General features: G+C 45.5%; 1 protein-coding gene across 7 annotated transcripts in view; it reads right to left on the bottom strand.

Annotated features, from left to right (window-relative positions):
- The window catches only part of scn2a (sodium voltage-gated channel alpha subunit 2), a 125,901-nt gene extending 116,124 nt beyond the window's left edge, over positions 1-9,777 (bottom strand). For 2 of the 7 annotated variants that reach the window (XM_033024170.1, XM_033024166.1), the window contains exon 1: positions 9,538-9,777. The gene's annotated coding sequence lies outside the window, so the exon portion shown is untranslated. The other 5 variants (XM_033024172.1, XM_033024171.1, XM_033024169.1 and 2 more) reach the window with 4 other exon arrangements.
- Positions 9,778-16,402: the final 6,625 nt, after the last annotated feature.

The raw sequence follows: 16,402 nt of genomic DNA, 5'->3' as shown, positions 1-16,402 counted from the left end.
GATGCAACCCAGACCATCACACAAACCAACCTCCCTTCCCAATTTTGCTAGCCCTTGCTGTCACCCAATTTTGCTAGCCCTTGCTGTCACCCAATTTTGCTAGCCCTTGCTGTCCCCAATTTTGCTAGCCCTTGCTGTCTCCTCCCCTTCCTTAACCCTCGAGCTGTCTCCTCCCATCCCCCCGCCCTCGGGCTCCTCCTCCTCCCTTTTTCCTTCCTTCTCGCCCCCCACCCCCTATCAGTCTGAAGAAGGGTTTCGGCCCGAAACGTCAGCTATTTCCTTCGCTCCATGGATGCTGCTGCACCCGCTGAGTTTCTCCAGCATTTTTGTGTACCTCCCTTCCATTTACTCCATTGACACTTCACGTTGCCTCGGCAAGGCCAACAACATAATCAAGGACCAGTCTTACCCCAGTCACTCCCTCTTCTCCCTTCTCCAATCAGGTAAGAGGTAGAGAAGTGTGAAAATGCACACCTCCAGATTCAGAGACTCTTCCCAGCTGTTATCAGGCAACTGAACCGTTCGATCAACAACTAGAGAGCGGTCCTGAGCTACCATCTACCTCATTGGAGACCATCAGACTATCATTAAATGGACATTACTGTGGACGGCTCGATTGTAATCATGTATAATCTTTCTGCTGACTGGTTAGCACACAACAAAAGCTTTTCACTGTACCTCAGTACACGTGACAATAAACTAAACCAAGTAAAGATGATGCCAGGCGCTAATACATGCGCTTTACCGTCCCATGGCTACTTTGCCTCACACTATGACCTCAGTGCACGACATCCACAGAATGACCAGTAGCAATCTGCCACATTCGTCCTAGTGGCACCTCGTGGTCCCAACATATCCACCCACCTACAACATAAAGTCCTAATCTCCCCAACCTCTCCTTATACGCAGCCCCTCAAATCCTGGCAACATCCTCATAAATCGTCTCTGCACCCTTTCCAGGGTGACCAATATTCAACACTATACCTCAAATTCGGCCTCTCAAACGTACTGTACAACTGTAACATTACATCCTAATTTCTATACTCTATACATTGACTGTTGAAGGCCAATGTACCGAAAGACTTCTTGACCACCCCATCTACCGGCGATGCCACTTTCAGGGAAATATGTACCTGCACTCCTAGATCCCTCTGCTCTACAATGCTATTATGTTCAGTTTGGTCTCTCTGCTAAAGGGAGGATAATAAGCTAGACAGAGTACAAAGAAGAATTTTAAGGATGTTGCCAGAACTCGGAGGCCTGAGCTATAGGGAGCGGTTGGGCAGGCTAGGACTTTATTGGCGTGCAGGAGGTTGATGAGTGATCTTTGTAGAGGTGTACAAGATCATGAGGGGAATAGATAAGGTAACTGCACTGTCTTTTTTCTCAGGGTGGAGGATTCAAGGGCATGGGCTTGAGAGGATGGGCAGGCGAGGACTCTATTCCTCTGAGAGCAAGAGGCTCTCATAGAGGCCTACAAGATCATGAGGGGAATAGATAGGGTGAATGCACACAGTCTTTTACACAGGGTGGAGGAATCGGGGGGGACCGTCGTGATGGAGGTGCGGGGAGAACAATGGACAATAGGAGGGGACAAAGGACAATGGGGACCTGGCCTGGGGGAACTGTTGGGAGGAGGGGGGACAAAAGGGGGAGCCGGCGTGCTTTGTAACATTGTCAGCGCCGTAGGTGGCTGCTATTTGTATACATTGGGTATGCAAGCAAAGAATCTCACTGTGCCTAGTCACATGTGACAATAAAGTATGCCTATTCCTATAAGTTTAAGGTGAGAGGGGAAATATTTAATGGGGACCTGAGCGGTAACTTTTTCACTCAGAGGGTGGTGGCTATATGCCATGAGTGAAGAAATGTCCTAACCTGAATTGTCACCTGTCCATTCTCTCCACAGATGTTGCCTGACCCATTAAGTTCCTCCAGCACCTTGTGTTTTGCTCAAGATTGCAGCATCTGCAGTTCCTTGGATCTCCATCTTGTTTGCCTGTTATTTTAGCTCATTAAAATTGTAGATTTCTGCAGGTACAATTATATTGCATTTTGCTTGATACACTTGGCATTTCCAACACGTTGTATTATCCAGTGCAAGCCATCTTTAGGGGAAGGCTGGGGAATATCCCACACTTCAATACGAATGTTTAAATATTGACAGCTACAAATAAACCAGTGCCATATTTTTAAATTAAACAATGTATTATTTTCATTTATAATCACACATCACCAGATGTTTGACATATATTGCCATTCCTTAAATCACTGAATTCAAGTCTAAAGATTCACCCCAGCTTCTCCAACAAACTCAAGGTGGACAATAGTACAGATGACAGATTCTGCTCATGTTTCAGTTATGACACAAAGTATGCATATTCTTGAAAACAATAGTATTTAATCTATGTAGGAAGGAACTGCGGATGCTGGTTTATACCAAAGATAGACACAAAGCACTGGAGTAACTCAGCAGGTCAGGTAGCATCTCTGGAGAAAAGGAATAGGTGACGTTCCGGGTTGAACTCTTCTTCAGACCAGTATTTAATCTATTAAGCATGCACCTATGCCTTCAGGAATGTACAACAGGAGGCATCTCAATTAGTAATATACGCATAAGCTCCGTTCTGTAGTTATTTGATCGCATTTTTTCAGACAATTAACCAAATACAATGAGAATCAATATATAGTAAATATTTTGCACCCAATGAAACCACAAATATTTTGGGAAAAACTTTGTTTCCTTAAAGCATAGAGGTTTAACATTCTTAAGTGTAAAGCTACAGACACACACCCACACTACCTTGACATTTCCCAATGAAAATAAACTAATTTTGTAAGAACAGAGCAATATTACTTTTTTCACCAGGCATGTGAAAGTGATTTATATCAATGTATGGCTTCCATTTAATTATCCCTCTCTATCCTTTGGAAGAATTACTACCGCGGGGAATGTTGCCAGCAGCTTCTGCAATAAAACAAAACTGAAATTGCTGACTAGTCTGCCCATGACTCCACTGTGGTGGGCTGGATCTTGAACAATGATGAGACAGAGAGTTGAGTAACATGGTGCTATGACAACACCTCCCTCTCTCTCTCTCTCTCAATGTCAGCAAAGCGCATGAGCTAGTCATTGACTTCAGGGAGCAAGATGGAGTACATGCCACAAACAGCATCAATGGTGCTGAAGTGGAGATGGTTGAGAGCTTCAAGATTCTCGGTGTACAATTTGTCCTGGACCAACCACATCAAAGTTATTGCCAACATAACCACCAACACCTCCACCAAGATTAAAAATGTTCAGCATGTCCCCAACAACTCTTAACAACTTTTACAGATGCACCGTAGAAAGCATCCTATCAAGATGCATCACAGCTTGGTTTGGCAACAGCTCTGCCCAAGGCCATAAGAAATTGCAGAGAGATGTGGATGTAGCCCAGTCCATCACACAGACCAGACTCCCCACCATTGAAGATAGACACGAAATGCTGGAGCAATTCGGCGGCTCAGGCAGCATGTCTGGAGAAAAAGGATGGGTGATGTTTCGGGTCGGGCCCCTTCGTCAGACCACAACATTGACTCCTCCTACACTCCAGAATGCAATCAACATTATCAACAACCCGAGGTCCCTCCAAAGCCTCTCCCCTCTCGCCTTAAGGCTATGCCCCCTAGTTTTAGCATCCTCTACCCGGGGATAAAGACTGTGAGTGTGCACATTATCCATGTCCCTCATGATCTTGTGCACCTCAATAAGGTCACCCCTCCTTCCAATACGTCAAAGGAGAAAGTCCCAGCCTATCCAACCTCCCCCTATAACTCAAGGCTGCAAGCCCAGGTAACATCCTGGTGAATCTCTACTGCACCGTTTCTAGCTTAATGACATCCTTCCTATAGCTCGACAGCCAGGACTGCACCCAGTACTCCAAGTGTGGCCTCACCATCGACTTGTACGTCTGCATCATGATGTCCCAACGTTTGTACTCGGAACCCTTCTCAGTGAAGGCAAGGGTGCTAAATGCCTTCTTCACCATGCTGTCCACCTGACTCACCACTTTCAGGGTCCATGCCCCTTTGCCCCCAGATCTCTCTGTTCTGCAACACTCTCCAGGGCTCTAACATTTACTGTGTACGTTTGACATCTCAAAGTGCAACATCTCACAATTGTCAGTTAAATACCATTTGCCAATCCTTGACCCACCCTCCCAACTGATCTGCATCTTGTTGTAAAATTAGATCCCCTTCCTCACTGTCCACTGAACCACCAATTTTGGTGTCATCTACAAATCTACTCAATGTTAATTACATTGTCACCCAAACTGTTAATGCGTAATAACAATTGGTTTGGCCAATCTCATCCTTCCCTGAAGCATACCTTTGTGTAAACGCTATTACTTTAAATATCATCTCAAAGTCATACAGCACAGATACAGGCCCTTTGGCCTAACATACCCATGCTGACCAAAATGCCCCATCTAACATTCTGGGTGTCCCCATACGAGCGACTTCAGCCCATGTTTGGCCCATATCCTGCTAAACCTTTCCTATCCATGTACATGACCAAATGTTTTTTAAATGTTTTTATCGTACCTGCCTCAACTACATCCTCTGGCAGTTTGTTCCATATACCCACCACCCTCGCTGTAAAAAAATTACCCTTCATCATTCCACTCTCACCTTAAACTTATGTCCTCTGGTTCTTGATTCCCCTATCATGTGGATAAAAGACTGTGCATGCACCCTATTTATTCCCCTCATGGTTTAATACACCACTAAAAGAGCACACCTCAGTCTCCTGTGCTCCAGGGGATAAAGGCCTAGCCAGCCCAATCTCTCCCTATAGCTCAGGCCCTCGAGTCCTAGCAACATTCTCATAAATCTTCTCCGCAAAAAAACTATTTATTGTTACTCGATGCACGCATAAATGACCATAAAATGACCTGTATTGAAAGAATGATTACTTATGTTATTCGTGGATCCTTGGTTATATTTTATCTAACAATATGCAAACAATATTCATGCACTCTTTGGTTTTCTAACCCTAGGTAAGTAAGTTTACCAAATATAGTCCGATATGTGGAGTGCTAAGATAAACAATCCCCTGGTCATTTCCCCAACCACCTCACATCGGATGAGATGCAACGATAATAATATTGCCTGTGAATCCCGCCCATGGATGCTACTGAAAACTGGTTGTACTAGAATTTTCTCTCTCTCTATCTCACGTCGTGGATGACGATAGTTCATACCAGATGACGGCTTCAACATGAAATAATGTCTCTCATATGCTCCCCGAGTAGAAAAAGACGATAAAATTAATGACTACTGTCCCCACCCCGCCCCACCTTGTTAGACAACAATTTATCCCACCGAAGGATTGCCTTCAATGAGAAAGGGTGGTGATTACAACTTGATACAAATACATGGGTTGTTTTAGGGGACCGCCACACAGCTTGTTTGTCTTTAATTAGTCCTTTTAACATCAGATTCATAAGGAGATTAGCAACATTCACAAATCTGTATGTGTGTGTGCCTGTGTGTGTGTGGTGGTGTGTGTGTGTGTGTGTGTGTGTGTGTGCGCGTGCGTGCGTGTGTATGCGTGCGCCTGTGTGTGTGCCTGTGTGTGTGTGTGTGTGTGTGTACCTGTGGGTGTGTCTGTGTCTGTGTGTGGGTGCATGTGCGTGTGTGTGTGTGTGGGTGTGCGTGTGTGTGGCTGTGTGTGTTTGTGGCTGTATGTGGGTGTGTGTGCGTGCCTGTGGGTGTGTGTCTGTGTGTGGGTGGGTGTGCGTGTGTGGGTGCGTGTGGGTGTGTGTGTGTGTGTTGTGTGGCTGTGTGTGTTTGTGGCTGTGTGTGTTTGTGGCTGTGTGTGGGTGTGTGTGCCTGTGGGTGTGTGTGTGTGTATGTGTGTGTGCCTGTGGGTGTGTGTGTGTGTGTGTGTGTGTGCCTGTGATATAATATCTATTACATTGCGCAATCCCATTTTGAATCCTGACCATTCACAACATACAAACATCGATACATTTAGACCTACCAGGATTTAAATTCGCATCACACCGAACAAGTCCATGCATGTGTGGGTGTGTGTGCGTGTGTGTGTGCGTGTGTGTGTGTGTGTGTGGGTGCGTGTGTGTGCGTGTGTGGGTGTGCCTGTGTGTGTGGGTGTGCCTGTGTGTGTTTGTGGCTGTATGTGGGTGTGTGTGCGTGTGTGCCTGTGGGTGTGGGTGTGTTTGTGGCTGTGTGTGCGCCTGTGGGTGTGTGTCTGTGGGTGGGTGTGTGGGTGTGTGTGCATGGGTGTGTGCCTGTGGGTGTGTGCGTGTGTGTGTGTGTATGTGTGTGTGCCTGTGGGCGTGCGTGTGCACCTGTGTGTGCGAGTGATATAATATCTATTACATTGCGCAATCCCATTTTAAATCCTGACCATTCACAACATACAAACATCGATACATTTAGACCTACCGGGATTTAAATTCGCATCACACCGACAAGTCCATGTCACAATATTCTCCAGAAACCTGACTTCCACCCCACCCCCATCCCAATAGGTAAACACCCCAATCCTTATAAATCATAAACCAGCTCTGGTCAACCTCACGAATCCCGCACACAACAATGAAAAGGCTGGATTATTTTTTTTGCAAAATAAAATGCACATTGTAACGCCGCATTATATACATAAAAAACAAGCAGAGACGACATGGCAGCGGTGATATCCAACCATTACCTACAGATAGGGTGAGGGTAAACATCGTCCATGTTCCACGGCTGAATCTAACAGTGTCGCTGATCAAGCAAACAGGGCGCTGTTTCCGAAGCAAAATCTAGAGTCTTAAATCAAACGCCTGGTATCGCTGCAACACCCTGGCGCACGCTGCTGTCCAAAGATGCACGGCCCGCCGCCACGTCCAGCGATAATCGCCTGAAATCAGCAGCCGTGTCGCGGCTCCATCAAGCCAGCACTCGCGACTTGAAGTTGTTAGCCCTGGTACAGTAGATGGTTACAGTTACAGACGCCCGGTGTGGGACAGAGACAGGGACAGACAGGGACGGTGGTGCTGGGCTTATTGATCAGCCTGCGGCACCGACAGCACCATGGACAGCGACTGACAAACGGAGCACGACATTGCAAATCTCCAGTCACCCCCCCCCAAAAACATATTGTATATAAATAGCCGCATCCCGATCCCACCCCCTCCTTACAGGTCCGTGCAAGGCGTCAGTCAGTCAGTCAGTAGTGGGTGTTGAGGGACGGTGGGAGGCAAGAGAAGATTGCAACGCTCGCCATGTTTGATGGTTTTCTCCCCTGTTTCTCTCTCTCTCTCTGCAAGATCTCCGCCCAGCTCAGTCTCGTCTGGCCACAGCTCCCTCACCTATCCTCGTCACTTCACCCAGCCTCCTCCTCCATCACCACCACCTTCCCCATCAAACATCTTCACATCACAAGGGAGGAGGGGGTGAAGAATCGGTTCTATTATTAACAAAATGAGTCCAATACACGGATAAAATATTGATATTTGATTTTTTAAAAATATTATTTTATCAACAATTGTCATACCATCTGCTCTTTATTTCTACGTTGCCATTGAATCTAAGTAAATTTCATAAATTGGAACCGACTTCAATTCTATTTTAGAACATAGGATAGTACAACACAGGTACTGGCCCTTCGGCCCGCGGTGCCCGTGCTGAACATGATGCCAAGAATAATTAGCCTCACAAGATCCATACCCGCCCATTCCCTGCACATCCATGCGCCTATGTAAAATCCTCTTAAACACCAGTATCGTATCTGCCTCCACCACCGCCCCTGGCCACGCATTCCAGGCCCCCACCACCCTCCGTGTTAACAACTTGCCTCCTACATCTCCTTTAGACTTTGCTCCTCTCGCCTTAAATCTATACCCTCTAGTCTTTGACGTTTGCACCCTGGGGAAAAAGGTTCCGATACATTTTATGCTTTCGGATTTTGCAGATAATTATTTTATGGATTGTTATGCTAATAGCTAATCGTTTGGCTGTCCGTCTTGTTTAAAACTAGTAATATTTCTGATTAGCCGTGAAAAGTTGTTCGTTAGTCTAAAATAAACAAGAACGGTTGTTTAAGGCCAAGCCTATCTCTGATCCGCAGCAGATCCACGTCCTTCTGGATAATTGGAAGCAAAGATACTAGAGGAGCACCGATTTCCGAGTTCTTCAACATCCCCGGATAATCCCACCTGTGTCTAATCCAGTGAGTTCAATCCTGACATTCTCCTCCTCAACTCTCCCATCTTTCCTTCCTCCTTTGCCGTTTCCCTTAAAAAACCCTCCACCGCCAAGCATTTTGGTCATTTGTACTAAGTGGTCTTTGGCAATCTGGATGTTAAATCTAGTTTATCCCGCCCCCACCTCTCTTTTCCAGCTCCCCCAATTCCAATCAATCTGAAGAAAGGCCCTGGCCCGGAACGTCGCCTGCCTATTCACTCCACAGATGCTGCCTAACCCGCTGAGTTCCTCCAGCACTTGGTGTTTGGCTCAAGGTTCCAGCATCTGCAGTTCCTTGTGTCTCTCTCGTTTGAATTATATATTTTGCTGACGCGCCCTTTGCTGTGTTTAGAAGTTGTTATATAAATATTGTTGTTAGAAAGATTGCTTTAACATACATTGCATAGTTTACGATTACCATAAGGTTATCGATAACCGATATTTCACTTCGTATTTGCATTTTCATGCGGTTATTTTAATACAACACATTGCAACACGATATTATAATATATAACGTTTTACCGATTTCGATTCATTGTCTACCGAACTAAATATGAGAAATATGTCATTGCTTTTTTCGGGAATAAGAGCAGGCGAATTGCTCCTTTGATTGCTGTATCTCTAAAACTAAAAAATATTAAGCACTTCAGAACTGGGTGGGTTTCCTCCGGGTTTCTCCCACACCCCAAATGGTTTGTGAGTTAATTGGCCCTCTGTAAATTGCACCATAGTAGTGGATGAGAAAGAAGGATAACGTAGTGAACGAGGTGATTTAAGGCTAGCGTGGACTCAGTGGGCCGAAGGGCCTGTTTCGATGCTGTGTCTCTAAAACTAAAAAAAAGTGGCGTGTAATGAGGAACCACAGTACATTGGGAAATGCAAAAAAAAAAAGTAAAGTCAAGCTTCGCCAGCTAAGAGCTCTCCACCCTCTAGATTTCCCTGACAATCGCCCAGCGGGTGGCGATACATCTGCAAAGGAGCAACAAGTTGAATCTCTGCGAGTGTTTTTACTCCGACTGTCCGCAAGGGGAGAGACATTCTGAACTCGCACCCAGAAAATTCTCGAAAAGTCTCATTTAAGGTGGTGTGGGACATCTTATTGCATCCAGCAAATTAGGTGCAGTTTGTTTTTCATTACAAAACGTTACATCAATTGGAGACACACCCGATTATCCATCTCATCTCATCTGGAGCTAATTCCCACCCTGCTATCAACACGTAGCGGCCTGCTCCATCTTCCCAATGAAAATCAGATCCCTTTAACAAATTATTGCTCTCTCACCCCTATTACAGACTTACCATTCTTCCCAATGTGTCTCTTCACGGAGTCTACTCCCGCAATTTGCCTTCTGATCTGCGAGCTGTGTAAGCGCTGAGTTGAGAATTCAGCGTCTTTAGAACAGATAGATATCTCGTCAGTGACAGGCAGCGGGAGACTGCATTTCATCTCCAGTCTGTTGGCTTCCGGTCATCCATTCCCCTGGTAATAATGACGCGATTCCTGAGGATCACACGCCGTGTCGGACGTCTGTCTGATTTCCATGTCAACTCGGATAGATCTCTCTTGCACCAATTAATCCCTCATTGGCGGAGGTATCCGAGGGAGGGAGCACTGTTTAATGTTGAGTTGCATCCCAGTCACACAAATAAACAGCAAAGCCTTTACAGCATGCCGGCTTGTTGGAGCTGGTGGTACATGAAAGTGAGGCTGAACATGTTCAATGAATTACACTAAGACTAGATGAATTTGTTAACTGACTCATTTTTAGGCCAAACTCCAAGTCCAGGATGTCCCAAGTATTTCCATTTGTCCCACTCACTTTCCTTAATATATTGAAAATCTATCTTTAATCTTTTACATTTTAGGGAATATAAACTGTGATTAGACTGATTGTGAGAAGAAAGAGGGGGGGGGGGGGAGAGAAGAAAGCTGAAAAAGCTTGGTAATAGCAAGAGATATTGCCTGCCCTGCTGAGTTACTCCAGCGCTTTGTGTCTTTCTTTTGTAAACAAGCATCTGCAGTTCCTTGTGTCTGCATACCATTACATTTATTTTATTTGTTTATTAGAAAGAAAGAAAAACATCATGGAAACAGGCCCTTCGGCCCACCAAGTCCACGCCTACCATCAATCACCCGTTCACACTAGTTCTACAGTAGGTTATCCCACGTTCTCATCAACTCCCAGCAATTACAAAGGCCAATTAATCGACAAACCCACATGTCTTTGGGATGTGGGAGGAAAACAGAGCACCCGGAGGAAACCCCACAAGGTCACAGGGTGAACATGCAAACTCCACACAGACAGCATCCGAGGTCTGGATCAAACCCGGGTCTCTACCGCTGTGCACCACTGTGCCACTAAAACAAACATTGGTTCACATCACTGAAATTTCACAAAACATTAAAAATACAACCACATCCCAATACAATATATCATTTCTTTTTAATTCCAATTGTAGTGTAAAGCTGATGTATCACCCTCTTGGACATTAATTCGGAAGACAGGTTATTAATTCGGAAGACAGGTTAACCGTGAGGAATCCTCAGCAGGTAAGACCAATAAACAGAAACTCTTCCGAATGCTTGCCATTAGATCCTCGCCCTGATCCGATTATAACAAATACACATGCAGCACCCCTGTATACAAACGTAGGTCAGTAGATGTTGATGGTTTGCTTTCCAATTGAACAGTAAACATTGAACTAAAAAGTGCCGGGGTATCTCAGCAGGTCAGGCAACATCTCTAGAGAACATGGATGGGGGACGTTTCAGATTTGGACTCTTTACACAAACTGCTGGAGCATCAAAGGTTACGGGGAGAAGGCAGGAGAATGGAGTTGAGCGGAAAAAAATAGATCAGCCATGATTGACTGCTGGAGCAGGGGCTGAATGGGCTGAATGGCCTATTACTGCTCTTTTGGTTTTAACTCAGCAGGTCAGGCAGCGTCTGTGGAGGGCATGGACAGACGATGTTTGGGTCAGGTTTTTCAAATTGATGGGGAGAAAGCTGGAAGAGAGAGGTGGAGGTATAACAAAGTTTGGCAAGTGATAGCTGGATGCAGGTGAGGGGGCTAATTGGCAGATGGGTGGAGTAAGTGACAAAGGCTAGAGGTGAAAAGGAGACAAAAGGCTGTCAGATAAGGAGAGAAGGGGAGGAGTAAAATATAAAGCCAAGGGAGGGATATGGGTGGATGGGGACGGGGGACAGGCGAGGGGGAGAGGGCAGGATGGTTTGCAAAATGGGTGTGTACAGGGGTGGGGGCAATAGAAGAGAGAGTTTGTGTGGGGGAAAAGAGGTTTTGTTACCTGAAATTGTAGAATTCATTGTCCATACCATTGCGCTGTGAGAAGATAGACACAAAATGCTGGAGTAACTCAACGGGTCAGGCAGCATCTCTTGAGAAAAGGACTAGGTGACGTTTTGGGTCGAGACCCTTCTTCAGACTGCGAGTCAAGTGAGAGGGAAACTAGTAGGTATATCCGTTTCATTGTAAGCTATAAGGTGCAGATCCTTGAGATTATGTGTGATCTCACTCTGGCAATGGGGGAGGTCCAGGGCAGTATGGGAATGGGAAGCGGAGTTACAATGGTTGCTAGCTTGTGTATCTTTAACCCCAGGTCTCTCTGCTCTAAAACACCCTGCAGTTGCCCTCTCATCTGCTACATCAGCCCTGACTTGGTTTGGCACCTCACGCTTGTCAGAGTTAAACTCCATCTGCCATTCCTTGAACTACTGGGAAGCCCACCCTGGGGACAATTTATTGAAGCCAATTAACCTACAAACTCACATGTCTTTGCTTGTGGGAACAAATCAGAGGACCTGGAAAAAACCCAGGCGGTCAGGCCCCTGGGAATTATCCATCGTAATATCCTTGAATGCTGCTAGCACTTCTTCTTTTGTAATTTGGATATGGTCCAACACATCACTACTCATTTCCCTCAATCACTTAGCTTCCTTGTCCTTACCCTCAGTAAATACAGATAAGAAGTATAAGAGAGAGAAGATCTCCAATGGTTTAATGCAGTGAAACACATTTGGCACATCTGGTTATCAGCTAGTCTGCTGGTAAGGTAACAGGATAGAACAGGAGAGGAAAGCAGCCTTGGCAACGCAGTGATAAACTGTAGCATCTGTCACTCAGAGAGCCTAGCCGACGGTCCATGAAGCCACCAGAGAACATGCCCCGAGGAATGACAACATCTGTCCAGGAAGATGCAGGTTTGCTTTGATGTGCAGAGAGATCATGAACTCCCTGAATGTGGCAACATGTATATAGACTGGTGAATAAGGCTCACAGTACGTTTGCCTTCATTGGTCGGGGAATTGGGTATTAGAGTCAGGAAGTCATGGTGCAACTTTATAGTTATAGATTCATGGAGCCATACAGCATGGGAACAGACTCTGCAGCTCAAACTGTCTCCTTTCACCCATATCCCTCCTTCCAGCTTTCCTCCTTTTCTCTCCTTATCTACCACCCTTTTTGTTTCATTTTCACCGCAAGCCTTTGTCACTTACTTCACCCATCTGCTAATTACCCCCTTGCCTGTATCCACCTATCACTTGCCAAGCTTTGTTCTTCCCAACCTCTCGCTTCCAGCTTTTACCCCATCAGTCTGAAAAACACTGGCCTGAAACATTGTCTGTCCACGGCCTATCTGTGCTAGTCCCACCTGCCCACATTTGGCCCATATTCCTCTAAATATTTCCTATCCATTTACCCGTCCAAATGTCTTTTTTTTGCCAAATGTCTACAGGACTTTGATTAGGCTACATTTGGGATATTAAGTACAGTTCTGGTCACCTCATTGCTGAAATATTGTGGAGGTTTTGGAAAGGGTGGAGTTTACCAGAATATTGCCTGGATTAGAGGATATTGGCTACAGGAAGAGGTTGGACAGACTTGCATTGTTTTTTCTGGAATACTGGAATTTGAGGATAGATCTGATAAACTATGTAAAATTATGAGAGGCAAAAATAGGGTAGACAATCAGAACCTTTTCCAGGATGGAAATATCAAATACTTGAGGGCACATTTTTAAGTTGAGAGGGGCAAAGTTTAAAAGAGATTCATTAGGCAGTTTGGTGGCGTTTAAGAGGCCTTTGGATAGGTACATGGATATGCAGTGAATGAATGCATGTGGACCATGTGCAGGCAGATGAGATTAGTTTAATGGCATCATGTTCAACACGGACATTGTGGGCTGAAGGGCCTGTTCCTATGTTGTACTGCTCTTAGTTTTAGAGATACAGCAGGGAAGCAGGCTCTACGGCTCACCGAGTCTGCGCCGACCAGCAATCCCCGACACAAACACTGCCCAATACACTTACTGAAGCCAATTAACCTACAAACCCGCATGTTTTTGGAGTATGGGAAGAAACCGGAGCACCAAGAGAAATCCCACGTGGTCACAGAGAGAATGTACAAACTCCGTACAGACAGCACCCACAGTCAGGATTGAACCGGGTCTCTGGTACTGTAGGGCAGCAACTCTACCACTGTGCCACTGTGTTGCACCTATGTTCAATGTGTTATGAAAACAAAGATTGTACATTTAACCTCTGATCCTTGTACAAACATCAGACTTCCATTGTCACAAAAAGAACCTTACTGCAGCCAAAATTCCTAGACCAATATTTTCATCAATGGCCTAGAATACATCAAGAGTGTTTTGTTTAATTCATGATGACCTTTCCTTTCTCACATATCAATTTTCTACACGGTTGCCACAGAAATCTCTGGGACTTCTAATGCAAAAAATAATCTCCAACATAAATTTCATACTTGTGGAAATTGAGGACTCCATAACATCAGATTTCATGTATATGGATAGGAAGGGTTTAGAAGGATATGGGCCAAATGCAGGTAAATGGGACTAGCCCTGTATGCCAATTGGTTAGCATGGAGGAGATGGGCTCAATGGCTCCACCAGGCCACAAATGCAATGGGCGGGGTTGTCCAATTCTCTGACCTGACAAAGACAAATTGTAAAGTTTCAAAAAGACAGCAAGGGATAGGGAAGGGTAGAGTGCCTAGAAACACTTATAGTCCTCTTGATGTTTTTATAATAATTCTGTTTTAAAGAAGAGTGAAACTGAGCATGTGTAAATTACACCATCTGCAGTCTACTTCAGCCAGATTATCTTCTCTGTTGTAAAAGGGCAAATGGCAATCATAAAGCAATACATTGAGGCCAAAAGGGTAACAGGGTATTTGCCTATCTGTGATGGGGTGACATTTGGTTGTGTTTATTGTTCTGTGTTTCCCGGAGCTGAATGGTCTCTGAGTGTTGTAAAACCACTTGGGAAGACGGAAACTCCTAAAGGGGCTGTCCCACTGCGGCAACCTAATCAGCGAGTTAAGAAGAGTGTCTTCGACCTTCAAGCTCGAGGGCCCTCGCCTGGAAAACCGCCAGCTGGATCGACCGCCCACGTTTAAACTGCGAGCTGGATCGACCACACACACACACACACACACACACACACACACACACACACACACACACACACACACACACACACACACACACACACACACACACACACGCACACACACAGAGCAAAGGCGGGGGCCAGGGAAAGTGGGGGAGCGCTGTCTGAAATTCGCACCCGCGATGAAGAGGAAGGTTAAAGATGGCTGCCACAGTGTACGGTGTCCTTTAGAGAGCGTGGGGGGGGGGGGGGGGGGAGAGAGGGAGAGAAGGGGAGAGAAGGGGGGAGAAGGGGTGAAGAAGGAGTGGAGACATTTTTAAGAAGTATAATAAAGTTTAGCGGGCATTTTACAAACTGGTCAGTTTTCCCTGGTCCTGAAAACTCCAATGAGCCAATCAAAATGCCCGGTCAGCGAAAGAGATTGCCTACGGCTGCCCTCGACTGCCTGTAACTAAATAGCGACCCCACTCCACTGCACTACGAGTCAAAAAGAACCATGCCAACCATATTTTACTCGCGGAATATTTTTCAACATGCTGAAATTTTTTCCGTGACCTAGTTGAGGCCGCGAGTATTCGGGAACTTCCCTCGAGCATGACGGAGAGTTCCAGTGACCTCATAGGACCTCCCGGGATCTCATGTCGACCGAGCTGCGAGTTTGAGTCAAGGGCAAACTCTTCTAAACTCGCAGATTAGGTTGCCGCAGTGGAACAGCCCCTTAAGGTGATTGCTATGGTAAAGGGAAGATCAAAAGTAAAACGTATATGAGCAGATGAATCTTTGTTTGTTGAACAATCTCCTAGATTGCTCCCAGTGATCACTGTATTTGGTGCTTTTGAATAGAGTCTTGATTGTTTTGCCAGATCTTTGTGTTGTGTTTTAAAGTTTTCTTTAATAGACCTCACGTTTGAGTAAACTCCAACATTATTGTCCACTCCCAATACCTCTGACCGAATTGTTGGCCTCTCCTGGAGTCTTTGGTGTCCACCTCAACTGTTCTGAGGGCCAATTTACTGTTCACCCAAACCTACACCCTCGACCCATCAGAAATATCTACCTAGGACACAGAGTGCTGGAGTAACTCAGCGGGTCAGGCATCATCCACAACACGAATAGATGATGTTTTGGGTCGGGAACCTTCTCAGTCTGAACAAGGGTCCCCATCCAAAATGTCACCTCTCCATGTTCACTAGAGATGCTGCCTCACCCGTTAAGTTACTCCAGCACTTTGTAAACCCGTATCCACAGTTTCTTGTGTATAGAATTATCAACCAAACCGTTTATGTCACTCATGATCGGACTAGCGAACTGCGGTGCACCAAGGGATGATGAACAAAAATCTAGTTGCCACCATTCAATGAAAAGTAAATATTCCTCATTTGTATTTTGTTTATTTTACATAAAACGTAGCACAGTACACGACAGGCCCCCAATATCCATGCTGAACATGATGCCGATATAATTTCCTTAATGTCACGTGTACAGAGATAGAATGACAAGTTTGTTCTGCATACTATTCATTCAAATCCCATTATACGTTGGTACAATATATCATCTTCTGGTACAGCACGCAGAGAGTCGCCACATTCCGGCGCCATCTTGCAACTTTCAAGTCTCTGAAAAGTCCAATCTAGTCCCAAGGAGACAAGCAGTTTCCTATTTTCTCATGTTAAGGCCCGGTGTCCTGATGGCGCTGGATCAATGAAGTAGGGATGAGCCTGGCCCAGCTCCTT

Source organism: Amblyraja radiata, chromosome 7, assembly GCF_010909765.2.
Source record: "Amblyraja radiata isolate CabotCenter1 chromosome 7, sAmbRad1.1.pri, whole genome shotgun sequence".
Lineage (NCBI taxonomy): Eukaryota > Metazoa > Chordata > Chondrichthyes > Rajiformes > Rajidae > Amblyraja > Amblyraja radiata.
The sequence above is the reverse complement of the archived record's forward strand: the minus strand, read 5'-3'. Positions and strand labels throughout refer to the sequence as shown.